A 12,991-nucleotide genomic window follows, 5' to 3' on the forward strand; every position below is an offset into this window, starting at 1 on the left:
CTTTGCCTTGATACTTAATAGTTTTCATCATTTTAATCACACCTTCTAGCCCATGAAATCTTTTTTTCCTGTATTCCTTCGTTGTGCTGCACACTTCATTATCTTGCTCAAAATCCTCCAATGACTTATTAAAAAAAATGTTTAATGTTTATTCATTTTTGAGAAAGAGACACAGAGCATGGGGGGGGGGAGGGGCAGAGAGAGAGAAAGCCACAGAATCTGAAACAGGTTCCAGGCTCAGAGCTGTCAGCACAGAGCCTGACATGTGGCTTGAACTCACAGACCACAAGATCATGACCTGAGCCGAAGTCCGGTGCTTAACTGACTGAGCCACCCAGGTGCCCCCAAACCCTCCAATGACTTTATAGTCACAGCTCACACTGCAGGATGGCTCTCATGATGTGGGCCTGCTAATGTCTCTAACATCACCTCCCACTACTCCCAGCATCCTAACCTCAGTGGCGTCCTTCCCACTCTTCAAACACGCAAAGCTAATTTCTATCTCTAGGCCCTTGCACTTGCTGTGTCTTCTTCCTGAAATACTCTTCCCCCAGAGTTGCATATGGCCAGTTCCTCATTTCATTCAAGCCTCACCTCAATTGTCACTCCTCAGAGAGGATTTCCTTGTCCGCCTACCTGAGCTAACACTTAGCCTGTCCTTCCCCTGCTTTGTTTGCCCTCCTGGCATTTGCCACTTCCTACAATTAGATGACATACGTATTTGTTTGCTACTTTTCTGTCTCCCTCATTAGAATGGAAGTATTCTGGTGACTTCCTTGTTCACTGCTGAATCCCCATCCCCTAGGAGAAGGTCTAGCATGAAGTAGGGGCACAATAAATATTTGCTGGTTAAAGGAAAGAGTTTCTCTCTTAACCCTGCTTAAGAGACGCCATGCTCGTACTTCTCTTCATTGCTGTCCTCAATTAGACTCTTGAAGTTCATTTCCATTTTGCTGGAGACCATACTCAAGTAACTTGCTAAGAAAGGACGCATTAGGAGTAAAATTTCCAAGTTCTTACCTATTTGTAAATGTCTATATTCTGCCTTCAACCTAGTCAATAGGCTCGACATAGAATTCTAGGCTGAAACTGATTTTCTTTCAGAATTTTGACAACACTACCACTGATGAGAAGTCTGAGGCATGCCTGCCTTTTACTCCTTAGATGCTAATGATGTGCACGCTTGCGTGCGTGTGTGAATGTGTAAACTTTCTCAAGAAGCTGTTAGGATTTTATCTTTAATACATTTCCAGTGATATATCTGGGTTTTTTCTTTCGGTTTTCTTTCCCCTCCCCACTCATCCTGTTCTGCAATCAATGGGCTTGTGCAATATGAAGACAGCTTGTTTCTTCATTTAGCTTTTCTATTCTGTTGTTGTTCTTTTTTGTCTGAAATGCTTTCTAGCCAGTTTGGACTTTCTGGAATGATCCCTCATTTCTTAATGTTCCCTCTTCTCTTTTACCTTAGGGTCTTTTTATTATATGTTTGGCCAAATGTCCTTGTGCCATCTTCCAAACTTTTTAATGTTTTGTTTCGGCGCTTGTATTTTCAAATTCCAAGAATGAGGTTTGTTATCTGACTTCTCTTTTCCCATGGCATCGTATTCATGTTTTAGGAATACGATGTCACCTCATTTTCTCTGAGGATTTTATTTCTGTTTTTTAAAAGTCCTATCCCATTCCCTGCATTAACTGTTTTGTCCAGGGCCACTTTTTCTGTTTATTTATCTTGATCTTTCTCTTTAATGTTGTAGGCTTTCATCAAATACCTGGCTATCTATTTATATTTAAGAATGAAATGATAGAAAGTTTAACTGTGTATCTGGGTGGGATTTGCTGACTGGCTGACTTCACTTCAGGGGCCAGCCATGACTCTGGTGGGCCTCCAGACTCCTGAATGCAATGGGAAACACTGGAATCCAGTACCCACACTAGCTGCCCTTGTTCTTCTTTTAGGAAAGAACTCTCCGTTCTGTGGCTGATGATAAGATTGCCAGATTTAGCAAAAACAAAAACTAGGGCTCCCAGTTAAATTTGAATTTCAGGCAAATGATGAATTGTGTTCTAGGATAAGTATCTCCCATGCAATCCTTGGTACACAATTATACCAAAAAAATAATTCATTGTGTGTCTGAAATTCAAATTTAACTGGACATCCTGTACATTACCTGGAAACCCTACCACAGGGGAGATGAGGATGAGAGGCTAATGTCTGGCTACCTGACACTCTGCCTAACACTTGGGAGAGGAGAGTAAGGGGAGAGTGATGGTTCAAGTTACAGGCCTTCAAGATAACTGTGGATTTCCATCTTCCTAGGATCATAGCATGAGAACGATGAAGAGTTCTGGCCAGCTGGTCTACTCTCTCTCAGGCCATAGCCCCTCTGCATGTGTCCCAGCCTTCAAACTTAGCTTTATTTTCTGCTGCTGCACTTTTTCACTTGAATATATACTGTAATGACATCAGAAGCTACCATTTTAAATAGCCATTGCTGCCTAACACACCATCCCAAAAATTAGTGGCTTAAAATGCCAACCATTTTTACTCTCACTCATGATTCCATGGGTTGACTTGGATGGCTCACCTGGGTAGTTGTACGTGTCCCGCTTGGAGTCTCTCATGCAGTTGCATTCGGATAGCAGTTGGGGCTGGATGGCTGGTGCCTTGATTTTCTCACCCCATGGCCTCTCTTCAGTGGGGTATCCTAGACTATTTCCCTGATGACTTCAAGCTCCAAGATGGAGGAAGTGGAGGCTGCCAGGCCTTCTCTTCTGAGTTCAGAAGTCCCAGAAAATTACTTCCTTTGTATTTTATTGGTGAAAGCAGTCTCGGCCTAGCCAGATTTGGGGAGAAAGATCATAAGCTCTAGCTCTTTTTTTTTTTTAAGTTTATTTATTTATTTTGAGAGAGAGAGAGAGAGAGAACATGGGCAGAGGAAAGGCAGAGAGAGAGGGAGATAGAGAGAATCCCAAGCTGGCTCTGTGTGTCAGTGCAGAGCCTGATGTGGGGTTCAAACTCATGAACTGCAAGATCATGACCTGAGGCACAACCAAAAGTCAGAGACTTAACAAACCGAGCCACCCAGGTGCCCAAGCCCTATCTCTTCATGCAAGAAACAGCTTGAATGTACAGGGAATGGTGGAATTGTTTGGAACCATCTTCAAGCCTAGTTACCATAGCAACATTCCAAAACCAAACTCATCCCCTACTTTTTTTTTGTTTGGTATGTAGCTACAATTGTCATTCACTAATTTATCCAGGCCCCAAAACATAATTCTTCACTTCTTTCCTTGCTCTTGCCCATAGCCAATCTACTAAAGAGATTGTTTCTTCAAAATTTCTCCTTCTGTTTCATGATAGGATCACAAACAAAATACCTCTCTCATTTGTCTTTGCTTTTCTCTTTTCAAGGTGACCCCCCAAAGTTCTTATCTTTTTGACTTGGGCCTCTGCCCTGGCCTTTTAACTGAGCTCTGTGTCTCCTTTTCCCTCATTCAACAGTCCATCCATTCCCTTCCACCAGGTTAGTCTCCCTAAAGGATTTCTTTGGTTTTGTAATCTTCCAATTCAAACTTTTATTACCTTACTTTCTCCTAGAACATCAGGTTAAAAATTCTTACTCCTAGGTATGTACTCAAAGAATGCAAAAATACTAATTTGACAGGATACATGTACCCAGAATTTTATAGCAACATTATTTACAATAGCCAAATTATGGAAAGAGCCCAAATGTCCATTGACTGGTAAATGGATAAAGATGTGGTACACACACACACACACACACACACACACACAATAGGATATTATCCAGCCACAAAAAAGAATGAAATCTTGCCATTTGCAACAACATGGATGGAGCTAGAGAGTATTATGCTAAGCAAAATAAGTCAGTGAGAGAAAGACAAATAACATATGATTTCATTCATATGTGGAATTTAAGAAACAAAACACGTGACTATAGGGGAAAAAAGAGAGGCAAACCAAGAAACAGACTCTTAACTATAGAGAATAAACTGATGGTTACCAGAGGGGTAGTAGATGGGGGGATGGGTTAAATAGGTGATGAGGATTAAGGGGTGCACTTGTTGTGATGAGCACAGAGTGAGTATGGAAGTGTTGAATCACTAAATTGTAGACTTGAAACTAGTATTACACTATATGTTAACTAACTGGAATTTAAAAACTTAAAAAAAAAGATATCAGAATTCCTAGAACATGCCAAAAAAAAAAAAAATTCTGACTCCAGTGTTCAAACCCACGCTACTTGTGTAGCTTTACATTCTAGATTTACTTTCCTGGAACTTCTAGTCTAGTCAGTATTCAGTGAACACATTGTTCCTGCTTCTACATCTTTGCCCACGTTGTTCTCCCCGTCCCTGAATGTCCAATCCTTTAATTTCTCAGATCCCTTTTTGTTAACGTTTATTTATTTGTTTTGAGATTAGAGACAGAGAGAGCACGATGCGTGGGGGAGGGACAGAGAGAGAGGGAGAGAGAGAATCCCAAGCAGGCTCCCCGCTGTCAGCACAGAGCCAGCCATGGGGCTCAATCACATGAATCCTGAGATCATGACCTGAGCCAAAACCAAGAGTCAGAGACGCTTCACCAACTGAGCCACCCAGGTGCCCCTAATTTCTCAGATCCTTAAAGATTCACCCAAAATATTTTTTTATTCACTTGTTTATTCAATCTTTCCAAATCCATTTCTTTTTGGTCTTCTCTTTGCCAGGCATGATGGCAGCTGTTGGAGAAGCAGTGGTGAATGATATACAGTTCCTTCTCTCAAGGAGATTTTTGCCTAGTGGCAGAAACAGAGAAGAAAATAGGAATTTCAGTGCCTCCATACTATGAGAGGGAAGCCATAAGAGGATTTAATCCAGTCTTAGGTCATCAGGAAGATGAATCTAAGCTAGGACCTCACTTTTTCTAGCACAGGTCATACTGATGTCGCCGTCTTCTCTGAGATTACTGTCCTTATCATTCATTTGACTTTTACTTATGTGGAGCTTTGTACTGTTGTACTGAACACAAGGCATTTTTAAACTTTCAACCATAGCTCCCTGACATAATTTTAATGCTCTTAGTGACAGAGGCATAATCTTACATTTCTTTGTCCTTCTGTTCCACCTCCCGATTTAGAAGAATGTCTTGTATATTTTCTTCTTCTTTTTTTTAATGTTTATTTATTTTTGAGAGAGAGAAAGAGAGACAGAGCATGAGTGGGGGAGGGACAGAGAGAGAGGGAGACACAGAATTCCAAGCAAGCCCCAGGCTCTGAGCTGTCAGTGCAGAGCCCGACGTGGGGCTTGAACTCTTGAACTGTGAGATCATGACCTGAGCCAAAGTCGTCGGATGCTTAACCAACTGAGCCACCCAGGCACCCCTTGTATATTTTCTAGTTAGCACCTGTGTGCCTACCAGAGCTTATTTTCAGTAGACTATTCAGTATATTATTCAGTACACTTGCCTGAATCCTTTTTATTCTCTCACTTTTTCCTTCAAAAAGTATTTATACCTACCATATATCAATAATCACTCTAGATGCATGGGACATTGCAAGTGCTATGATAAAATGTGTACAGGATACAGAGTATCATTGTTTCAGTTTCATCTTAAAGGAATTGTTATATAAATTAAGTAAAGGTAGTTTAATCACTCTACACAATAGCTATACACTTGGCTATATACAAAAGCTGTTTCTTTCATTTTAGTTACCTTTTACCTTCATCTTTCTTTATATACAAAATATGAATAATTTGAAAACCTGTTCAGTACTACTAGTGGTATGACTGTTGACGATGGGGATGGTTGCTGAGCATTATGGGGCTGTGGTTCTGTCGTTGCTGGGGTCAAGATCCAGTGTTCCTGGGGGAAGCCATTCATTAACAGTTTTACCAACGTCTGTTATTCCTCACAACATCTCTAAGAGTTCTGTTGATGTGTTTTTTGACATTTTACATTTTTCCTAGTGACCCTTCCTATTATGAACCTCCCAGCCCATTCGACCTTTAACAACTTCTCTTTCTCAGCACTGTGAATTCTAAGATTGGGCTTGCAAGAGGCTAGGAACAACATACAATTCTGTTTACATAGTCACTTCTTCAAACAAAAATGACACGTTAAAATGTTTGATGGAGAATGCAAAAACCCACATAAGTGGACCCAAGGCTCACTTTTATTGTGGGACAAAGTGAGCACTTAAGTTCACAAGTCCCCAAGGCCAGTCTATAACTTATTAACTAGTTGGGTCTCTGACTTTTATAGTCAATGTTCATTCATTTACCTTGAAAGAGAAACAGAAGGTATAGTTAGAGTGACCTATTGTTCTGCTTTGTCTGATATCGAGAGAGTTCCTGAGACACAGGGTTTTCAGTGCTAAAACCAAGAAAGTCCTGGGCAAGCTCGGATGGGTTGATCACCCCATAGATTTACACTAGAGGCACAAAAATAAGTAAATAAAGGGGATTGGGCCTATCTTGTAAGCATTGTTTTCTATTAATTTTATATTCCACATAATAAATATATATGTTATGTAAATGTGTGTATATATAGATATATATAACAGAAATTGTTATGTTATATATATCTATATTATATATATGTTGTATATATATAATATAGATATATATAACATAACAATTTGAACATGGAAGTTCATATATATATGTTATATATATCTATATCTATCTATATATATATATCTATATATATAGATATATATAGATATAGATATATATAACATAACAATTTCTGTTTAATTTTTCTTTAGCTGACTCATCTTTATTTTTTTATTATTTTTTTCATACTTTTTTTAATGTTCATTTATTTTTGAGAGAGAAGAGAGAGAAAGAGAGAGAGACAGCTCACACCAGGGAGGAGCAGAGAGAGGGAGACACAGAATCCCAAGCAAGCTCCAGGGTCTGAGCTGTCAGATGCGGGGCTTGAACCCACAAACCGTGAGATCATGACCTGAGCCGAAGTCGGACACTTAACCAACTGAGCCACCCAGGTGCACCAAGTTGAATTATCTTACAATGAGAATAATGGGGCCCCTGGGTGACTCAATTGGTTAAGCATCCAACTTTGGCTCAGGTCATGATCTCACAGTTCGTGAGTTTGAGCCCCACGTCTGGCTCTGTGCTGACAGCTCAGAGCCTGGAACCTGCCTCGGATTCTGAGTCTCTCCCTCTCTCTGTCCCTCCCCACTCTCTCCCTCAAAAATAAATAAACATTAAAAAAAATAAAAGAATAACATATAGTGTGTTCACAGGAGTGTTCATTACTTAATTAAATACCTATAAGTTACTTTGAGATCCTTTAAGGAAAGCATTAAGTAACTGTAAAGGTTTATAAAAACGTTATTCTTTTTTTATTCAGTGCGACTCAGCAGGATTCAAAGCACCTTACTGATTGAACAAAGAGGATTACTTTACTTTTTTTTAAAGGTACTGTAATTCCCATGGAAGTTCACTAACAATATTTATGTAAAATGGAACTAGTTCACAACAAATTGTTTTTATGTATGTATGTATGTATGTATGTATTTATACAGATTGTTTAAAAAATATATCAAATAAGGAAGGTAAATGATACAGGGCCTTTGGACCTAAAAAACAAAATACATAGGCAGGAAGGAGGTAGTTGCACAAGGCAGAAATAAATGAAGGCACCTGGCTTTTGTAAAGAACAATAAGAAAGGGCCCTTTTAGAAAATAGGATCTATTCTCCTTGTACATGCATTCTAGGTAAGCACATTTCTATGAAATGTAATTAGTCCTAGTTACTAAAAACATCATGTTCTCCATTGACAGATACTGTGGTTTCTCTATGGTACTGTTCAAATGGAACATTTTACCCTCTTATGCTTAAATATTGCTGTGTGTATTTCTTCGTGACCACAGAAAAATTCAGAATAAAAAAAATTTACATTAACATCTAATTTATTTTTGCCTAGCACCCCAGTAATGTCTTTAATAGCAAATTATAATAAAATTCTGATCAAGGAACACATTGGGGATTAAGTATTGCATTTAGCTGTGTTATTTCTCTAATCTTTTAAAGTCTGGAAACATTTCTGAGTCTGACCGTTTTTACGACATTTCCAGGCGTCCCGTACATTTTGAAGAGTATAGGCCAGTTGTTGCATAATATCTCTCGCTTTTTGTTTGATGTTCTTCATGATTAGATTGAGGATAAGAGGGTGATACAGAAGGGATGTGACCTCAGTGTATCATATCAGGAGGCAAAGTGGGATGTTTTGAAGGCAGTATTTTATTGGTGCGTTCAATATAAGAGCGCAGGCCCAAGGACAAAGTCTTCAGTGGGCGGGTTTCGGACGCTGCCGAACGTCACTCAGGTCCGTGGTTGCTGGGAGCACTGGCTTCAGAGAGCCTCCACAGAACCCCCCTCCAGCTATGCCCGCAGCCAACTCAACTGCCTCTCCATCCAACAGCTGGTTGAGGTTGGGGTACAAAGCCCCGACCCCTTGCCTCAATTGTGACTCTGAAGGGTCATCCCAACTCCAGAGCTCCCTGTAGGGTAGGCTGACGCCTCTACTGCACCTGCCTCTGAGTTCAAGTTCTCCTTCTGCCTAATCCTGTGGTGCTCTCTCTCCACCTGAGTGGTTCCAGAGATCACTCCCCAATAAATCTCCTGCACACGAATCCAAGAGTCTTTTTCCCAGGAAACCTAACCTACAACCAGGCCATTATGTATGTGAGTGATAATAATAACATAACATATAATTTGATTTTCAAGTATTACAATTGGTCTATTTTAAACATTAGAATGTTTAAGGTTCTATGTGTATCACTCCTCCTAAAAGAATTTTATTCCAGCATGATTCTACCATAGGAACTATTGTAATCAGAGACCAACAACGCAAAGATGTTAACAAGAGACTTTGTCTGGATTGCTTAGGACAGATCTTAGTTATGCATTTCTAGAAATTTAACTTTTTCAGAGATAATCAAACTCAGAGAAATTAATATAAACTAAGAGTAAATGGAACTCAGAAAAGAACCTGTGGCAATTTATAATGAAAAATATAATTGTCTAGCAAACCAAAACATTTCTGTTGGCTAAGTAGCATACCCTTAATCTGTAAGAAAATGTCAATTGAAGTGAAATCAGACATTTTCTTGATGAGTAAAATGATTTGTCTGATTTCAATTTATCTGATTTATCAAATCTGGTCATCTTTGCACCCTTCAGCCCTGGTGGGACATACCTACAAGTAGACCAGATATTCATTTCCGCTTACCATGGTATTCTGGCCCAAAACCATTTAAAATATACAACTTAGTGCTTATAAATATAAAACTCAACCTCCTAATGGTCCACTACTATCCACTCTGATTCTCCATACTATCGTCAGGGTATTTGTATTTGTATTTTTATTTATTTATTTAAAAAAATTTTTTTTTCAACATTTTTAAATTTATTTTTGGGACAGAGAGAGACAGAGCATGAACAGGGGAGGGGCAGAGAGAGGGGGAGACACAGGATCGGAAACAGGCTCCAGGCTCTGAGCCATCAGCCCAGAGCCTGACGCGGGGCTCGAACTCACGGACCGCGAGATCGTGACCTGGCTGAAGTCGGATGCTTAACCGACTGCGCCACCCAGGTGCCCCATCGTCAGGGTATTTTTAAAGTGTGAATTGACCTGTCACTCTTCTGCCTGAAACCCTTCAACAGTTTCCTATTGCTATTAAATGAAGATAATCTCCTTAACCTTGTCCACAAAATGCTGTGTGGTCTAATCAGAAAAAAAAAAAATCAATTTTTTCAAGGCCTATTTGGGTTACTTCCTCCAGGAAGCCAAATCAGCATAAAATGTATGCGGTAAGCCTCTGAAAACAACAACCTGATTCACAGGGTGGTTGGAGAATGGAATGGAATGAGAAGCAGATCCAGTAACTTCTCCTCAACAATCCCTATCTTTAGATTTATAGAACCTCTCAGCAACAAGACAACCATCAACAGAGCAACAACCGACACTAGTAATGATCTTGTCTGCCCCAGACCCTACTTGAATTTTCTATGTTCAAATAAGCCACAGGATTTGTGACTTACTTCCCTACAGTGAGGCTGAGTCTTGACCTCAGCCATAGCCCCAGGGCCGAAAGGGAGAAGAGGAACTTGGATGGCGTGCCTGTGAAGTAGCTGTCATTTTATATACCTTTTCTAATTTAGCTTTCACGACTGTACCAGATGGAGGAGAGGGTCTTTCTTACCCAGATATTCATTCCCCGAATCCCCGGTGGTATGAGACTATTTGAAGAAGCAAAAGTCACTAAAACATTAAAATAATTACTAGCCAATTGACCTATTACAAAATGAGTCTCCACACAAACTTCCCTTCTGTTTAACAGTAGGGTCTATCTCAAATATTATGCTAAGGTCTTAGTCTTTCTTGGGCATGATTAAAAATATGGATAAGGCCTAGCATGACCAAGCACGTGGGGAAGTGGGAATTTGCCTGTGCTGCTTGCTGGTTATAGTGGAAATTAGTACAATCTCTGGGTAGCCATTTGGCAATAAGTGTGCAAGTGTAAAATGTGCATTCTATTTCACCAAGTTCTAGGAATTTGCCCTAACGTTGACATTCTCTGGTGGGAAGAAAGAGCTGAGAAGGAAGTCCAGTTGTTTTAACTGCTTTAACATAGTGGAAACTGTTGAAAGCAATGGTTTAAAATAGAAAAATGTGAACGTCAAAGGAGGTCAGAAAACATATTTTTTTCCAGAGTGACCCCCTCTATATGATTATGATGTAATGTCCAATGTAGACTGAGGGATGTCAATCCATAATATCATACAAGTGTGTCAGAAAAACTACACTAACCAAATCCCTAATGTGATTCAGCCTTTGCTCAGTCTAAGTACTGTGTAGCTGCAATTGTAACCTAATTAAAAATTTTTCTGCTGTGATAAAGTACACACAACCAATTTTTTTTTTTATATTTACTATAAAATACTGGCTCTCCTTCCAATGTCTTAAATTTTTTTGGAAACAATTATCCCCTGATAATGAGGACCTCCAAAATCTAAATTATTCCTGTTATGGATGAGTTAATTGAGGTTTAGAGAGTTTAAGAAATGTGCCCAAGACCACTAGGCTAAGGAATCAGCCTTTAGTCCAGATATGGACCCTAAATGTGGTCCTCCTTCCAACACACAGTGTGACTCAGGAGAGACCCTCTGCCCTGCTTGCCCATTTGGTCTGTCCTATTCCCTGCCTCTGAGCATGGACAGTTTACTTCAGAACGCGGAAAATAGGTCTGCAAGTTGTACCATGTCTGAATTTCCCTCCAGGTTCAGCCCACAGTAGGAACATCTACTAGCATCCAGGCCATGTGGGGGTTTGTGTTAGAGACGTTCTCTATCTGGACTGTTTCTCCAGTCCTAGATATTTCAACATTAAAAAATAAAAATAAAAAATAAAGTAGATAATTGAAGGAGTAGGACTTGCACTTAGAGTCACTGAATAGGCTGTAAAAAAGGGAAAGAAATCCCCACCCTAAAAGATAGAAGGTATAAAAAAGAAAGCCCCACCAAAACCTTTTGGTTTATAGATTTTCTGAGACCTCACACCATCTTGAAAGAGCTAATGCGAAAATTCAAACAGACTTTGAAGCAGTCATAATTACTTCTAAAGAAATCAATTTTGTTTCATATAGTCCATATTAAATAGCTAATACAGAGGAAAAACCAAATAAAGTATCGGAACTCTATTCCTATACTATACACACATGACTTACAGTTAAAAATATGAGTGGTATCATTAAAATTCCTTTTAAAACTGGAAAGTAATCGCTTTTTAAAGTACAATAATTTTAAGTACTGGAATCACAGGATATGAATAGATACTCTACAACAAAGGGACTATAATAATTTTCTAGAATGTATTCACAGTATTTCAGTTTTTCTTGGGCTGCCTATATTAAACATCAATGGGTTTTCATAAGTTGAATTCGACTATTATGATGAAAAACAGTCTTTGGTGGGGGTTCTTTTTCTTACTTGAAAAAATGAAGTTTTTGTACTCAACCCTAAAATTAGGAATGGGGAAGACAGCAAGATTTAAGGGGAAAAAAAACCCACAGCTTTTCAGTTTTAAAAAGAAAACGACTTTTTAAAATTGAATTATAATGTTAGTGAATTTCTAATATCAGTGAAGATCATTTTTAGGAAACTGAAGGCACCAAACAAATTTCTTTTTTTCTTTTTAACTTGAGCTTTAAAATCTTTAAACCATATCTAGTGTAGTATATATCATCACAAAATATCACAGTGCCTTGCACTTTTCTTTTGTAAGGAGTGTTACTGTCAGTTTTTCTTTAAGAGGCGAAGAAAGGGCACCCTATAATAGCATTTGGAGAGTGGTTTCCACATATACAATGCAATTTCACATGTATACAATCGCCAAATATTTCTGGTTTTCTCTCCTTCTTGGATTATCAAGAGATTTTATCCTGGCTCCGTCTTATTTGTATAGGGTCATGCAACTACTTCTGGCCAATGGGTTGTAAGCAGAAATCTCTGCTTGAGACCCTCCAAACTGCTTTTCCTTCTGGCATGAAGACTAGCAATATTCAAGATGACAGCTTGTCCACTGGCCTGGAACCCCGAGTGACTCTAAGGAGCAAAACCTTACTGATGACTTATAAAGGACATAAAGCATAAGCGGTAAATAAATCCTCACCATTTGAAGCCACTAAAATTCTGTGATGATCTGTTACTGCATTGCTTAGCCTCATCTTACTCATGCACTATATTTCCTATATCACAAGATGGAAAATCCACTGTATCTTTATCTTTGTTAGGATCAGGAATTTGTAAAAATCAATAGAAAGCAGACAAGAGTCAAAGCAGGAAAGGTCCCATAGGGACTTTCTCTCTCTTCATGGATGTAAACATCACCAAAAATGTTCCTTAATTTCAGAGTATCCATTTGGCTTGTAGTGACAAGAGAAAAACGGGTTCCATTCT

The 12,991-nt window shown here is 39.1% G+C and overlaps 1 long non-coding RNA gene across 1 annotated transcript in view; it reads left to right on the plus strand.

Annotated features, from left to right (window-relative positions):
- Positions 1-12,991, plus strand: part of LOC122472459 — a 36,916-nt gene that overhangs the window by 19,036 nt on the left and 4,889 nt on the right. The window contains exon 4 of the long non-coding RNA XR_006294441.1: positions 12,498-12,688. This is a non-coding gene — a long non-coding RNA (uncharacterized LOC122472459). The remainder of the gene's footprint in view (positions 1-12,497; positions 12,689-12,991) is intronic.

The sequence above is a fragment of the Prionailurus bengalensis genome, chromosome B4, assembly GCF_016509475.1.
Source record: "Prionailurus bengalensis isolate Pbe53 chromosome B4, Fcat_Pben_1.1_paternal_pri, whole genome shotgun sequence".
Lineage (NCBI taxonomy): Eukaryota > Metazoa > Chordata > Mammalia > Carnivora > Felidae > Prionailurus > Prionailurus bengalensis.